Genomic DNA, 16,097 nt, shown 5'->3' on the forward strand with positions numbered 1-16,097 from the left:
TATCCTATAGAGATGATGGTATAATACAGAGATGATGGTATCAAATAGAGATGATGTATAATACAGAGATGTTGGTATCCTATATAGATGATGGTAAAATACAGAGATGATGGTATCCTGTAGAGATGATGGTATAATACAGAGATGAAAGTATCCTATAGAGATGATGGTATAATACAGAGATGATGGTATCCTACAGAGATGATGGTATAATATAGAGATGATGGTATAATACAGAGATGATGGTATCCTACAGAGATGATGGTATCCTGTAGAAATGATGGTATAATACAGAGATGATGGTATCCTACAGAGATGATGGTATCCTACAGAGATGATGGTATAATACAGAGATGATGGTATAATACAGAGATGATGGTATAATACAGAGATGATGGTATCCTACAGAGATGATGGTAAAATACAGAGATGATGGTATCCTGTAGAGATGATGGTATAATACTGAGATGATGGTATCCTATATATGATGGTATCCTATAGAGATGATGTTATAATACAGAGATGATAGTATCCTACAGAGATGATGGTATAATACAGAGATGATGGTATAATACAGAGATGATGGTATAATACAGAGATGATGGTACCCTACAGAGATTATGGTATCCTGTAGAGATGATGGTATAATACAGAGATGATGGTATCCTACAGAGATGATGGTATCCTACAGAGATTATGGTATCCTACAGAGATGATGGTATAATACAGAGATGATAGTATCCTACAGAGATGATGCTATCCTACAGAGATGCTGGTATCCTACAGAGATGATAGTATAATACTGAGATGATGGTATAATACAGAGATGATGGTATCCTACAGAGATGCTGGTATCCTACAGAGATGATAGTATAATACTGAGATGATGGTATAATACAGAGATGATGGTATAATACAGAGATGATGGTATCCTACAGAGATGATGGTATAATACAGATATGATGGTATAATACAGAGATGATGGTATAATACAGAGATGATGGTATAATACAGAGATGATGGTATAATACAGAGATGATGGTATAATACAGAGATGATGGTATCCTGTAGAGATGATGGTATAATACAGAGATAATGGTATCCTACAGAGATGATAGTATAATACAGAGATGATGGTATAATACAGAGATGATGGTATAATGCAGAGATGATGGTATCAAATAGAGATGATGTATAATAGAGAGATGTTGGTATCCTATAGAGATGATGGTAAAATACAGAGATGATGGTATAGTGTAGAGATGATGGTATAATACAGAGATGAAAGTATCCTATAGAGATGATGGTATAATACAGAGATGATGGTATCCTACATAGATGATGGTATAATACAGAGATGATGGTATAATACAGAGATGATGGTATCCTACAGAGATGATGGTATCCTGTAGAAATGATGGTATAATACAGAGATGATGGTATCCTACAGAGATGATGGTATCCTACAGAGATGATGGTATAATACAGAGATGATGGTATAATACAGAGATGATGGTATAATACAGAGATGATGGTATCCTACAGAGATGATGGTATAATACAGAGATGATGGTATCCTACAGAGATGATAGTATAATACAGAGATGATGGTATAATACAGAGATGATGGTATAATGCAGAGATGATGGTATCAAATAGAGATGATGTATAATAGAGAGATGTTGGTATCCTATAGAGATGATGGTAAAATACAGAGATGATGGTATAGTGTAGAGATGATGGTATAATACAGAGATGAAAGTATCCTATAGAGATGATGGTATAATACAGAGATTATGGTATCCTACAGAGATGATGGTATAATACAGAGATGATGGTATAATACAGAGATGATGGTATCCTACAGAGATGATGGTATCCTGTAGAAATGATGGTATAATACAGAGATGATGGTATCCTACAGAGATGATGGTATCCTACAGAGATGATGGTATAATACAGAGATGATGGTATAATACAGAGATGATGGTATAATACAGAGATGATGGTATCCTACAGAGATGATGGTATAATACAGATATGATGGTATAATACAGAGATGATGGTATAATACAGAGATGATTGTATCCTGTAGAGATGATGGTATCCTATAGAGATGATGGTATAATACAGAGATGATGGTATCCTATAGAGATGATGGTATAATACAGAGATGATGGTATCCTACAGAGATGCTGGTATCCTACAGAGATGATAGTATAATACTGAGATGATGGTATAATACAGAGATGATGGTATAATACAGAGATGATGGTATCCTACAGAGATGATGGTATAATACAGATATGATGGTATAATACAGAGATGATGGTATAATACAGAGATGATGGTATAATACAGAGATGATGGTATAATACAGAGATGATGGTATCCTACAGAGATGATGGTATAATACAGAGATGATGGTATAATTCAGAGATGATGGTATAATATAGAGATGATGGTATCCTGTAGAGATGATGGTATAATACAGAGATGATGGTATAATACAGAGATGATGGTATCCTACAGAGATGATAGTATAATACAGAGATGATGGTATAATACAGAGATGATGGTATCCTATAGAGATGATGGTATAATACAGAGATGATGGTATCAAATAGAGATGATGTATAATACAGAGATGTTGGTATCCTATATAGATGATGGTAAAATACAGAGATGATGGTATCCTGTAGAGATGATGGTATAATACAGAGATGAAAGTATCCTATAGAGATGATGGTATAATACAGAGATGATGGTATCCTACAGAGATGATGGTATAATACAGAGATGATGGTATCCTATAGAGATGATGGTATCCTATAGAGATGATGGTATAATACAGAGATGATGGTATCCTACAGAGATGATAGTATAATACAGAGATGATGGTATAATACAGAGATGAATGTATCCTATAGAGATGATGGTATAATACAAAGATGATGGTATCAAATAGAGATAATGTATAATACAGAGATGATGGTATCCTATAGAGATGATGGTAAAATACAGAGATGATGTTATCCTGTAGAGATGATGGTATAATACAGACATGAAAGTATCCTATAGAGATGATGGTATAATACAGAGATTATGGTATCCTACAGAGATGATGGTATAATACAGAGATGATGGTATAATACAGAGATGATGGTATCCTACAGAGATGATGGTATCCTGTAGAAATGATGGTATAATACAGAGATGATGGTATCCTACAGAGATGATGGTATCCTACAGAGATGATGGTATAATACAGAGATGATGGTATAATACAGAGATGATGGTATAATACAGAGATGATGGTATCCTACAGAGATGATGGTAAAATACAGAGATGATGGTATCCTGTAGAGATGATGGTATAATACTGAGATGATGGTATCCTATATATGATGGTATCCTATAGAGATGATGTTATAATACAGAGATGATAGTATCCTACAGAGATGATGGTATAATACAGAGATGATGGTATAATACAGAGATGATGGTATAATACAGAGATGATGGTATCCTTCAGAGATTATGGTATCCTGTAGAGATGATGGTATAATACAGAGATGATGGTATCCTACAGAGATGCTGGTATCCTACAGAGATGATAGTATAATACTGAGATGATGGTATAATACAGAGATGATGGTATAATACAGAGATGATAGTATCCTACAGAGATGATGGTATAATACAGATATGATGGTATAATACAGAGATGATGGTATAATACAGAGATGATGGTATAATACAGAGATGATGGTATAATACAGAGATGATGGTATCCTATAGAGATGATGGTATAATACAGAGATGATGGTATCCTGTAGAGATGATGGTATAATACAGAGATGAAAGTATCCTATAGAGATGATGGTATAATACAGAGATGATGGTATCCTACAGAGATGATGGTATAATACAGAGATGATGGTATCCTATAGAGATGATGGTATCCTATAGAGATGATGGTATAATACAGAGATGATGGTATCCTACAGAGATGATAGTATAATACAGAGATGATGGTATAATACAGAGATGATGGTATCCTATAGAGATGATGGTATAATACAAAGATGATGGTATCAAATAGAGATAATGTATAATACAGAGATGTTGGTATCCTATAGAGATGATGGTAAAATACAGAGATGATGTTATCCTGTAGAGATGATGGTATAATACAGACATGAAAGTATCCTATAGAGATGATGGTATAATACAGAGATTATGGTATCCTACAGAGATGATGGTATAATACAGAGATGATGGTATAATACAGAGATGATGGTATCCTACAGAGATGATGGTATCCTGTAGAAATGATGGTATAATACAGAGATGATGGTATCCTACAGAGATGATGGTATCCTACAGAGATGATGGTATAATACAGAGATGATGGTATAATACAGAGATGATGGTATAATACAGAGATGATGGTATCCTACAGAGATGATGGTAAAATACAGAGATGATGGTATCCTGTAGAGATGATGGTATAATACTGAGATGATGGTATCCTATATATGATGGTATCCTATAGAGATGATGTTATAATACAGAGATGATAGTATCCTACAGAGATGATGGTATAATACAGAGATGATGGTATAATACAGAGATGATGGTATAATACAGAGATGATGGTATCCTTCAGAGATTATGGTATCCTGTAGAGATGATGGTATAATACAGAGATGATGGTATCCTACAGAGATGCTGGTATCCTACAGAGATGATAGTATAATACTGAGATGATGGTATAATACAGAGATGATGGTATAATACAGAGATGATAGTATCCTACAGAGATGATGGTATAATACAGATATGATGGTATAATACAGAGATGATGGTATAATACAGAGATGATGGTATAATACAGAGATGATGGTATAATACAGAGATGATGGTATCCTATAGAGATGATGGTATAATACAGAGATGATGGTATCCTGTAGAGATGATGGTATAATACAGAGATGATGGTATCCTACAGAGATGATAGTATAATACAGAGATGATGGTATAATACAGAGATGATGGTATCCTATAGAGATGATGGTATAATACAGAGATGATGGTATCAAATAGAGATGATGTATAATAGAGAGATGTTGGTATCCTATAGAGATGATGGTAAAATACAGAGATGATGGTATCGTGTAGAGATGATGGTATAATACAGAGATGAAAGTATCCTATAGAGATGATGGTATAATACAGAGATGATGGTATCCTACAGAGATGATGGTATAATACAGAGATGATGGTATAATACAGAGATGATGGTATCCTACAGAGATGATGGTATCCTGTAGAAATGATGGTATAATACAGAGATGATGGTATCCTACAGAGATGATGGTATCCTACAGAGATGATGGTATAATACAGAGATGATGGTATAATACAGAGATGATGGTATAATACAGAGATGATGGTATCCTACAGAGATGATGGTATAATACAGAGATGATGGTATCCTGTAGAGATGATGGTATAATACAAAGATGAAGGTATCCTATAGAGATGATGGTATAATACAGAGATGATGGTATCCTACAGAGATGATGGTATAATACAGATATGATGGTATAATACAGAGATGATGGTATAATACAGAGATGATTGTATCCTGTAGAGATGATGGTATCCTATAGAGATGATGGTATAATACAGAGATGATGGTATCCTATAGAGATGATGGTATCCTGTAGAGATGATGGTATAATACAGAGATGATGGTATAATACAGAGATGATGGTATCCTACAGAGATGAAAGTATCCTATAGAGATGATGGTATAATACAGAGATGATGGTATCCTACAGAGATGATGGTATAATATAGAGATGATGGTATAATACAGAGATGATGGTATCCTACAGAGATGATGGTATCCTGTAGAAATGATGGTATAATACAGAGATGATGGTATCCTACAGAGATTATGGTATCCTACAGAGATGATGGTATAATACAGAGATGATGGTATAATACAGAGATGATGGTATAATACAGAGATGATGGTATCCTACAGAGATGATGGTAAAATACAGAGATGATGGTATCCTGTAGAGATGATGGTATAATACTGAGATGATGGTATCCTATATATGATGGTATCCTATAGAGATGATGTTATAATACAGAGATGATAGTATCCTACAGAGATGATGGTATAATACAGAGATGATGGTATAATACAGAGATGATGGTATAATACAGAGATGATGGTATCCTACAGAGATTATGGTATCCTGTAGAGATGATGGTATAATACAGAGATGATGGTATCCTACAGAGATGATGGTATCCTACAGAGATTATGGTATCCTACAGAGATGATGGTATAATACAGAGATGATAGTATCCTACAGAGATGATGCTATCCTACAGAGATGCTGGTATCCTACAGAGATGATAGTATAATACTGAGATGATGGTATAATACAGAGATGATGGTATCCTACAGAGATGCTGGTATCCTACAGAGATGATAGTATAATACTGAGATGATGGTATAATACAGAGATGATGGTATAATACAGAGATGATGGTATCCTACAGAGATGATGGTATAATACAGATATGATGGTATAATACAGAGATGATGGTATAATACAGAGATGATGGTATAATACAGAGATGATGGTATAATACAGAGATGATGGTATAATACAGAGATGATGGTATCCTGTAGAGATGATGGTATAATACAGAGATGATGGTATCCTACAGAGATGATAGTATAATACAGAGATGATGGTATAATACAGAGATGATGGTATAATGCAGAGATGATGGTATCAAATAGAGATGATGTATAATAGAGAGATGTTGGTATCCTATAGAGATGATGGTAAAATACAGAGATGATGGTATAGTGTAGAGATGATGGTATAATACAGAGATGAAAGTATCCTATAGAGATGATGGTATAATACAGAGATGATGGTATCCTACAGAGATGATGGTATAATACAGAGATGATGGTATCCTACAGAGATGATGGTATCCTACAGAGATTATGGTATCCTACAGAGATGATGGTATAATACAGAGATGATAGTATCCTACAGAGATGATGCTATCCTACAGAGATGCTGGTATCCTACAGAGATGATAGTATAATACTGAGATGATGGTATAATACAGAGATGATGGTATCCTACAGAGATGCTGGTATCCTACAGAGATGATAGTATAATACTGAGATGATGGTATAATACAGAGATGATGGTATAATACAGAGATGATGGTATCCTACAGAGATGATGGTATAATACAGATATGATGGTATAATACAGAGATGATGGTATAATACAGAGATGATGGTATAATACAGAGATGATGGTATAATACAGAGATGATGGTATAATACAGAGATGATGGTATCCTGTAGAGATGATGGTATAATACAGAGATGATGGTATCCTACAGAGATGATAGTATAATACAGAGATGATGGTATAATACAGAGATGATGGTATAATGCAGAGATGATGGTATCAAATAGAGATGATGTATAATAGAGAGATGTTGGTATCCTATAGAGATGATGGTAAAATACAGAGATGATGGTATAGTGTAGAGATGATGGTATAATACAGAGATGAAAGTATCCTATAGAGATGATGGTATAATACAGAGATGATGGTATCCTACAGAGATGATGGTATAATACAGAGATGATGGTATAATACAGAGATGATGGTATCCTACAGAGATGATGGTATCCTGTAGAAATGATGGTATAATACAGAGATGATGGTATCCTACAGAGATGATGGTATCCTACAGAGATGATGGTATAATACAGAGATGATGGTATAATACAGAGATGATGGTATAATACAGAGATGATGGTATCCTACAGAGATGATGGTATAATACAGAGATGATGGTATCCTACAGAGATGATAGTATAATACAGAGATGATGGTATAATACAGAGATGATGGTATAATGCAGAGATGATGGTATCAAATAGAGATGATGTATAATAGAGAGATGTTGGTATCCTATAGAGATGATGGTAAAATACAGAGATGATGGTATAGTGTAGAGATGATGGTATAATACAGAGATGAAAGTATCCTATAGAGATGATGGTATAATACAGAGATGATGGTATCCTACAGAGATGATGGTATAATACAGAGATGATGGTATAATACAGAGATGATGGTATCCTACAGAGATGATGGTATCCTGTAGAAATGATGGTATAATACAGAGATGATGGTATCCTACAGAGATGATGGTATCCTACAGAGATGATGGTATAATACAGAGATGATGGTATAATACAGAGATGATGGTATAATACAGAGATGATGGTATCCTACAGAGATGATGGTATAATACAGATATGATGGTATAATACAGAGATGATGGTATAATACAGAGATGATTGTATCCTGTAGAGATGATGGTATCCTATAGAGATGATGGTATAATACAGAGATGATGGTATCCTATAGAGATGATGGTATAATACAGAGATGATGGTATCCTACAGAGATGCTGGTATCCTACAGAGATGATAGTATAATACTGAGATGATGGTATAATACAGAGATGATGGTATAATACAGAGATGATGGTATCCTACAGAGATGATGGTATAATACAGATATGATGGTATAATACAGAGATGATGGTATAATACAGAGATGATGGTATAATACAGAGATGATGGTATAATACAGAGATGATGGTATAATACAGAGATGATGGTATCCTGTAGAGATGATGGTATAATACAGAGATGATGGTATCCTACAGAGATGATAGTATAATACAGAGATGATGGTATAATACAGAGATGATGGTATAATGCAGAGATGATGGTATCAAATAGAGATGATGTATAATAGAGAGATGTTGGTATCCTATAGAGATGATGGTAAAATACAGAGATGATGGTATAGTGTAGAGATGATGGTATAATACAGAGATGAAAGTATCCTATAGAGATGATGGTATAATACAGAGATGATGGTATCCTACAGAGATGATGGTATAATACAGAGATGATGGTATAATACAGAGATGATGGTATCCTACAGAGATGATGGTATCCTGTAGAAATGATGGTATAATACAGAGATGATGGTATCCTACAGAGATGATGGTATCCTACAGAGATGATGGTATAATACAGAGATGATGGTATAATACAGAGATGATGGTATAATACAGAGATGATGGTATCCTACAGAGATGATGGTATAATACAGATATGATGGTATAATACAGAGATGATGGTATAATACAGAGATGATTGTATCCTGTAGAGATGATGGTATCCTATAGAGATGATGGTATAATACAGAGATGATGGTATCCTATAGAGATGATGGTATAATACAGAGATGATGGTATCCTATAGAGATGATGGTATAATACAGAGATGATGGTATCCTACAGAGATGATGGTATCCTGTAGAGATGAGGGTATAATATAGAGATGATGGAATAATACAGAGATGATGGTATCCTACAGAGATGATGGTAAAATACAGAGATGATGGTATCCTACAGAGATGATGGTAAAATACAGAGATGATGGTTTCCTGTAGAGATGATGTTATAATACAGAGATGAAGGTATCCTATAGAGATGATGGTATAATACAGAGATGATGGTATCCTACAGAGATGATGGTATAATACAGAGATGATGGTATAATACAGAGATGATGGTATAATACAGAGATGATGGTATCCTACAGAGATGATGGTATAATACAGAGATGATGGTATCCTGTAGAGATGATGGTATAATACAGAGATGATGGTATACTGTAGAGATGATGGTATAATACAGAGATGATGGTATCCTACAGAGATGATAGTATAATACAGAGATGATGGTATAATACAGAGATGATGGTATCCTATAGAGATGATGGTATAATACAGAGATGATGGTATCCTACAGAGATGATAGTATAATACAGAGATGATGGTATAATACAGAGATGATGGTATCCTATAGAGATGATGGTATAATACAGAGATGATGGTATCAAATAGAGATGATGTATAATAGATAGATGTTGGTATCCTATAGAGATGATGGTAAAATACAGAGATGATGGTATCCTGTAGAAATGATGGTATAATACAGAGATGATGGTATCCTACAGAGATGATGGTATCCTACAGAGATGCTGGTATCCTACAGAGATGATAGTATAATACTGAGATGATGGTATAATACAGAGATGATGGTATAATACAGAGATGATGGTATCCTGTAGAGATGATGGTATAATACAGAGATCATGGTATACTGTAGAGATGATGGTATAATACAGAGATGATGGTATCCTACAGAGATGATGGTATCTTATAGAGATGATGGTATAATACAGAGATGATGGTATCAAATAGAGATGATGTATAATAGAGAGATGTTGGTATAATACAGAGATGATGGTATCCTACAGAGATGATGGTATAATACAGATATGATGGTATAATACAGAGATGATGGTATAATACAGAGATGATTGTATCCTGTAGAGATGATGGTATCCTATAGAGATGATGGTATAATACAGAGATGATGGTATCCTATAGAGATGAGGGTATAATACAGAGATGATTATATCCTGTAGAGATGATTGTATAATACAGAGATGATGGTATAATACAGAGATGATGGTATCCTACAGAGATGATGGTATAATACAGAGATGATGGTATCCTGTAGAGATGATGGTATAATACAGAGATGATGGTATACTGTAGAGATGATGGTATAATACAGAGATGATGGTATCCTACAGAGATGATAGTATAATACAGAGATGATGGTATAATACAGAGATGATGGTATCCTATAGAGATGATGGTATAATACAGAGATGATGGTATCCTACAGAGATGATAGTATAATACAGAGATGATGGTATAATACAGAGATGATGGTATCCTATAGAGATGATGGTATAATACAGAGATGATGGTATCAAATAGAGATGATGTATAATAGAGAGATGTTGGTATCCTATAGAGATGATGGTAAAATACAGAGATGATGGTATCGTGTAGAGATGATGGTATAATACAGAGATGAAAGTATCCTATAGAGATGATGGTATAATACAGAGATGATGGCATCCTACAGAGATGATGGTATAATACAGAGATGATGGTATAATACAGAGATGATGGTATCCTACAGAGATGATGGTATCCTGTAGAAATGATGGTATAATACAGAGATGATGGTATCCTACAGAGATGCTGGTATCCTACAGAGATGATAGTATAATACTGAGATGATGGTATAATACAGAGATGATGGTATAATACAGAGATGATGGTATCCTGTAGAGATGATGGTATAATACAGAGATGATGGTATACTGTAGAGATGATGGTATAATACAGAGATGATGGTATCCTACAGAGATGATAGTATAATACAGAGATGATGGTATAATACAGAGATGATGGTATCCTATAGAGATGATGGTATAATACAGAGATGATGGTATCAAATAGAGATGATGTATAATAGAGAGATGTTGGTATAATACAGAGATGATGGTATCCTACAGAGATGATGGTATAATACAGATATGATGGTATAATACAGAGATGATGGTATAATACAGAGATTATTGTATCCTGTAGAGATGATGGTATCCTATAGAGATGATGGTATAATACAGAGATGATGGTATCCTATAGAGATGAGGGTATAATACAGAGATGATTATATCCTGTAGAGATGATTGTATAATACAGAGATGATGGTATAATACAGAGATGATGGTATCCTACAGAGATGATGGTATAATACAGAGATGATGGTATAATTCAGAGATGATGGTATAATACAGAGATGATGGTATCCTGTAGAGATGATGGTATAATACAGAGATGATGGTATCCTATAGAGATGATGGTATCCTATAGAGATGATGGTATAATACAGAGATGATGGTATCCTACAGAGATGATAGTATAATACAGAGATGATGGTATAATACAGAGATGATGGTATCCTATAGAGATGATGGTATAATACAGAGATGATGGTATCAAATAGAGATGATGTATAATACAGAGATGTTGGTATCCTATAGAGATGATGGTATAATACAGAGATGATGGTGTCCTGTAGAGATGATGGTATAATACAGAGATGAAAGTATCCTATAGACATGATGGTATAATACAGAGATGATGGTATCCTACAGAGATGATGGTATAATACAGAGATGATGGTATAATACAGAGATGATGGTATAATACAGAGATGATGGTATCCTACAGAGATGATGGTAAAATACAGAGATGATGGTATCCTGTAGAGATGATGGTATAATACTGAGATGATGGTATCCTATATATGATGGTATCCTATAGAGATGATGTTATAATACAGAGATGATAGTATCCTACAGAGATGATGGTATAATACAGAGATGATGGTATAATACAGAGATGATGGTATCCTACAGAGATTATGGTATCCTGTAGAGATGATGGTATAATACAGAGATGATGGTATCCTACAGAGATGATGGTATCCTACAGAGATTATGGTATCCAACAGAGATGATGGTATAATACAGAGATGATAGTATCCTACAGAGATGATGGTATCCTACAGAGATGCTGGTATCCTACAGAGATGATAGTATAATACTGAGATGATGGTATAATACAGAGATGATGGTATAATACAGAGATGATGGTATCCTACAGAGATGATGGTATAATACAGATATGATGGTATAATACAGAGATGATGGTATAATACAGAGATGATTGTATCCTGTAGAGATGATGGTATCCTATAGAGATGATGGTATAATACAGAGATGATGGTATCCTATAGAAATGATGGTATAATACAGAGTTGATGGTATCCTTCAGAGATGATAGTATAATAGTGAGATGATGGTATAATACAGAGATGATGGTATAATACAGAGATGATGGTATCCTACAGAGATGATGGTATAAAACAGATATGATGGTATAATACAGAGATGATGGTATAATACAGAGATGATTGTATCCTGTAGAGATGATGGTATCCTATAGAGATGATGGTATAATACCGAGATGATGGTATCCTATAGAGATGATGGTATAACACAGAGATGATGGTATCCTACAGAGATGATGGTATCCTACAGAGATGATGGTATCCTACAGAGATGATTGTATAATACAGAGATGATGGTATAATACAGAGATGATGGTATAATACAGAGATGATGGTATAATACAGAGATGATGGTATAATACCGAGAGGATTGTATCCTGTAGAGATGATGGTATAATACAGAGATGATGGTATCCTACAGAGATGATAGTATAATACAGAGATGATGGTATAATACAGAGATGATGGTATCCTACAGAGATGATGGTATCCTACAGAGATGATGGTATAATACAGATATGATGGTATAATACAGAGATGATGGTATCCTGTAGAGATGATGGTATAATACAGAGATGATGGTATCCTATAGAGATGATGGTATAATACAGATATGATGGTATAATACAGAGATGATGGTATCCTACAGAGATGATGGTATCCTGTAGAAATGATGGTATAATACAGAGATGATGGTATCCTAAAGAGATGATGGTATAATACAGAGATGATGGTATAATTCAGAGATGATGGTATAATATAGAGATGATGGTATCCTGTAGAGATGATGGTATAATACAGAGATGATGGTATAATACAGAGATGATGGTATCCTACAGAGATGATAGTATAATACAGAGATGATGGTATAATACAGAGATGATGGTATCCTATAGAGATGATGGTATAATACAGAGATGATGGTATCAAATAGAGATGATGTATAATACAGAGATGTTGGTATCCTATATAGATGATGGTAAAATACAGAGATGATGGTATCCTGTAGAGATGATGGTATAATACAGAGATGAAAGTATCCTATAGAGATGATGGTATAATACAGAGATGATGGTATCCTACAGAGATGATGGTATAATACAGAGATGATGGTATCCTATAGAGATGATGGTATCCTATAGAGATGATGGTATAATACAGAGATGATGGTATCCTACAGAGATGATAGTATAATACAGAGATGATGGTATAATACAGAGATGATGGTATCCTATAGAGATGATGGTATAATACAGAGATGATGGTATCAAATAGAGATAATGTATAATACAGAGATGTTGGTATCCTATAGAGATGATGGTAAAATACAGAGATGATGTTATCCTGTAGAGATGATGGTATAATACAGACATGAAAGTATCCTATAGAGATGATGGTATAATACAGAGATTATGGTATCCTACAGAGATGATGGTATAATACAGAGATGATGGTATAATACAGAGATGATGGTATCCTACAGAGATGATGGTATCCTGTAGAAATGATGGTATAATACAGAGATGATGCTATCCTACAGAGATGATGGTATCCTACAGAGATGATGGTATAATACAGAGATGATGGTATAATACAGAGATGATGGTATAATACAGAGATGATGGTATCCTACAGAGATGATGGTAAAATACAGAGATGATGGTATCCTGTAGAGATGATGGTATAATACTGAGATGATGGTATCCTATAGAGATGATGGTATAATACAGAGATGATGGTATCCTACAGAGATGATAGTATAATACTGAGATGATGGTATAATACAGAGATGATGGTACAATACAGAGATGATGGTATCCTACAGAGATGATGGTATAATACAGATATGATGGTATAATACAGAGATGATGGTATAATACAGAGATGATTGTATCCTGTAGAGATGATGGTATCCTATAGAGATGATGGTATAATACAGAGATGATGGTATCCTATAGAGATGAGGGTATAATACAGAGATGATTATATCCTGTAGAGATGATTGTATAATACAGAGATGATGGTATAATACAGAGATGATGGTATCCTACAGAGATGATGGTATAATACAGAGATGATGGTATCCTGTAGAGATGATGGTATAATACAGAGATGATGGTATACTGTAGAGATGATGGTATAATACAGAGATGATGGTATCCTACAGAGATGATAGTATAATACAGAGATGATGGTATAATACAGAGATGATGGTATCCTATAGAGATGATGGTATAATACAGAGATGATGGTATCCTACAGAGATGATAGTATAATACAGAGATGATGGTATAATACAGAGATGATGGTATCCTATAGAGATGATGGTATAATACAGAGATGATGGTATCAAATAGAGATGATGTATAATAGAGAGATGTTGGTATCCTATAGAGATGATGGTAAAATACAGAGATGATGGTATCGTGTAGAGATGATGGTATAATACAGAGATGAAAGTATCCTATAGAGATGATGGTATAATACAGAGATGATGGCATCCTACACAGATGATGGTATAATACAGAGATGATGGTATAATACAGAGATGATGGTATCCTACAGAGATGATGGTATCCTGTAGAAATGATGGTATAATACAGAGATGATGGTATCCTACAGAGATGCTGGTATCCTACAGAGATGATAGTATAATACTGAGATGATGGTATAATACAGAGATGATGGTATAATACAGAGATGATGGTATCCTGTAGAGATGATGGTATAATACAGAGATGATGGTATACTGTAGAGATGATGGTATAATACAGAGATGATGGTATCCTACAGAGATGATAGTATAATACAGAGATGATGGTATAATACAGAGATGATGGTATCCTATAGAGATGATGGTATAATACAGAGATGATGGTATCAAATAGAGATGATGTATAATAGAGAGATGTTGGTATAATACAGAGATGATGGTATCCTACAGAGATGATGGTATAATACAGATATGATGGTATAATACAGAGATGATGGTATAATACAGAGATTATTGTATCCTGTAGAGATGATGGTATCCTATAGAGATGATGGTATAATACAGAGATGATGGTATCCTATAGAGATGAGGGTATAATACAGAGATGATTATATCCTGTAGAGATGATTGTATAATACAGAGATGATGGTATAATACAGAGATG

The sequence above is a fragment of the Salmo salar genome, chromosome 19, assembly GCF_965601325.2.
Source record: "Salmo salar chromosome 19, fSalSal1, whole genome shotgun sequence".
NCBI classification, from domain to species: Eukaryota; Metazoa; Chordata; class Actinopteri; order Salmoniformes; family Salmonidae; genus Salmo; species Salmo salar.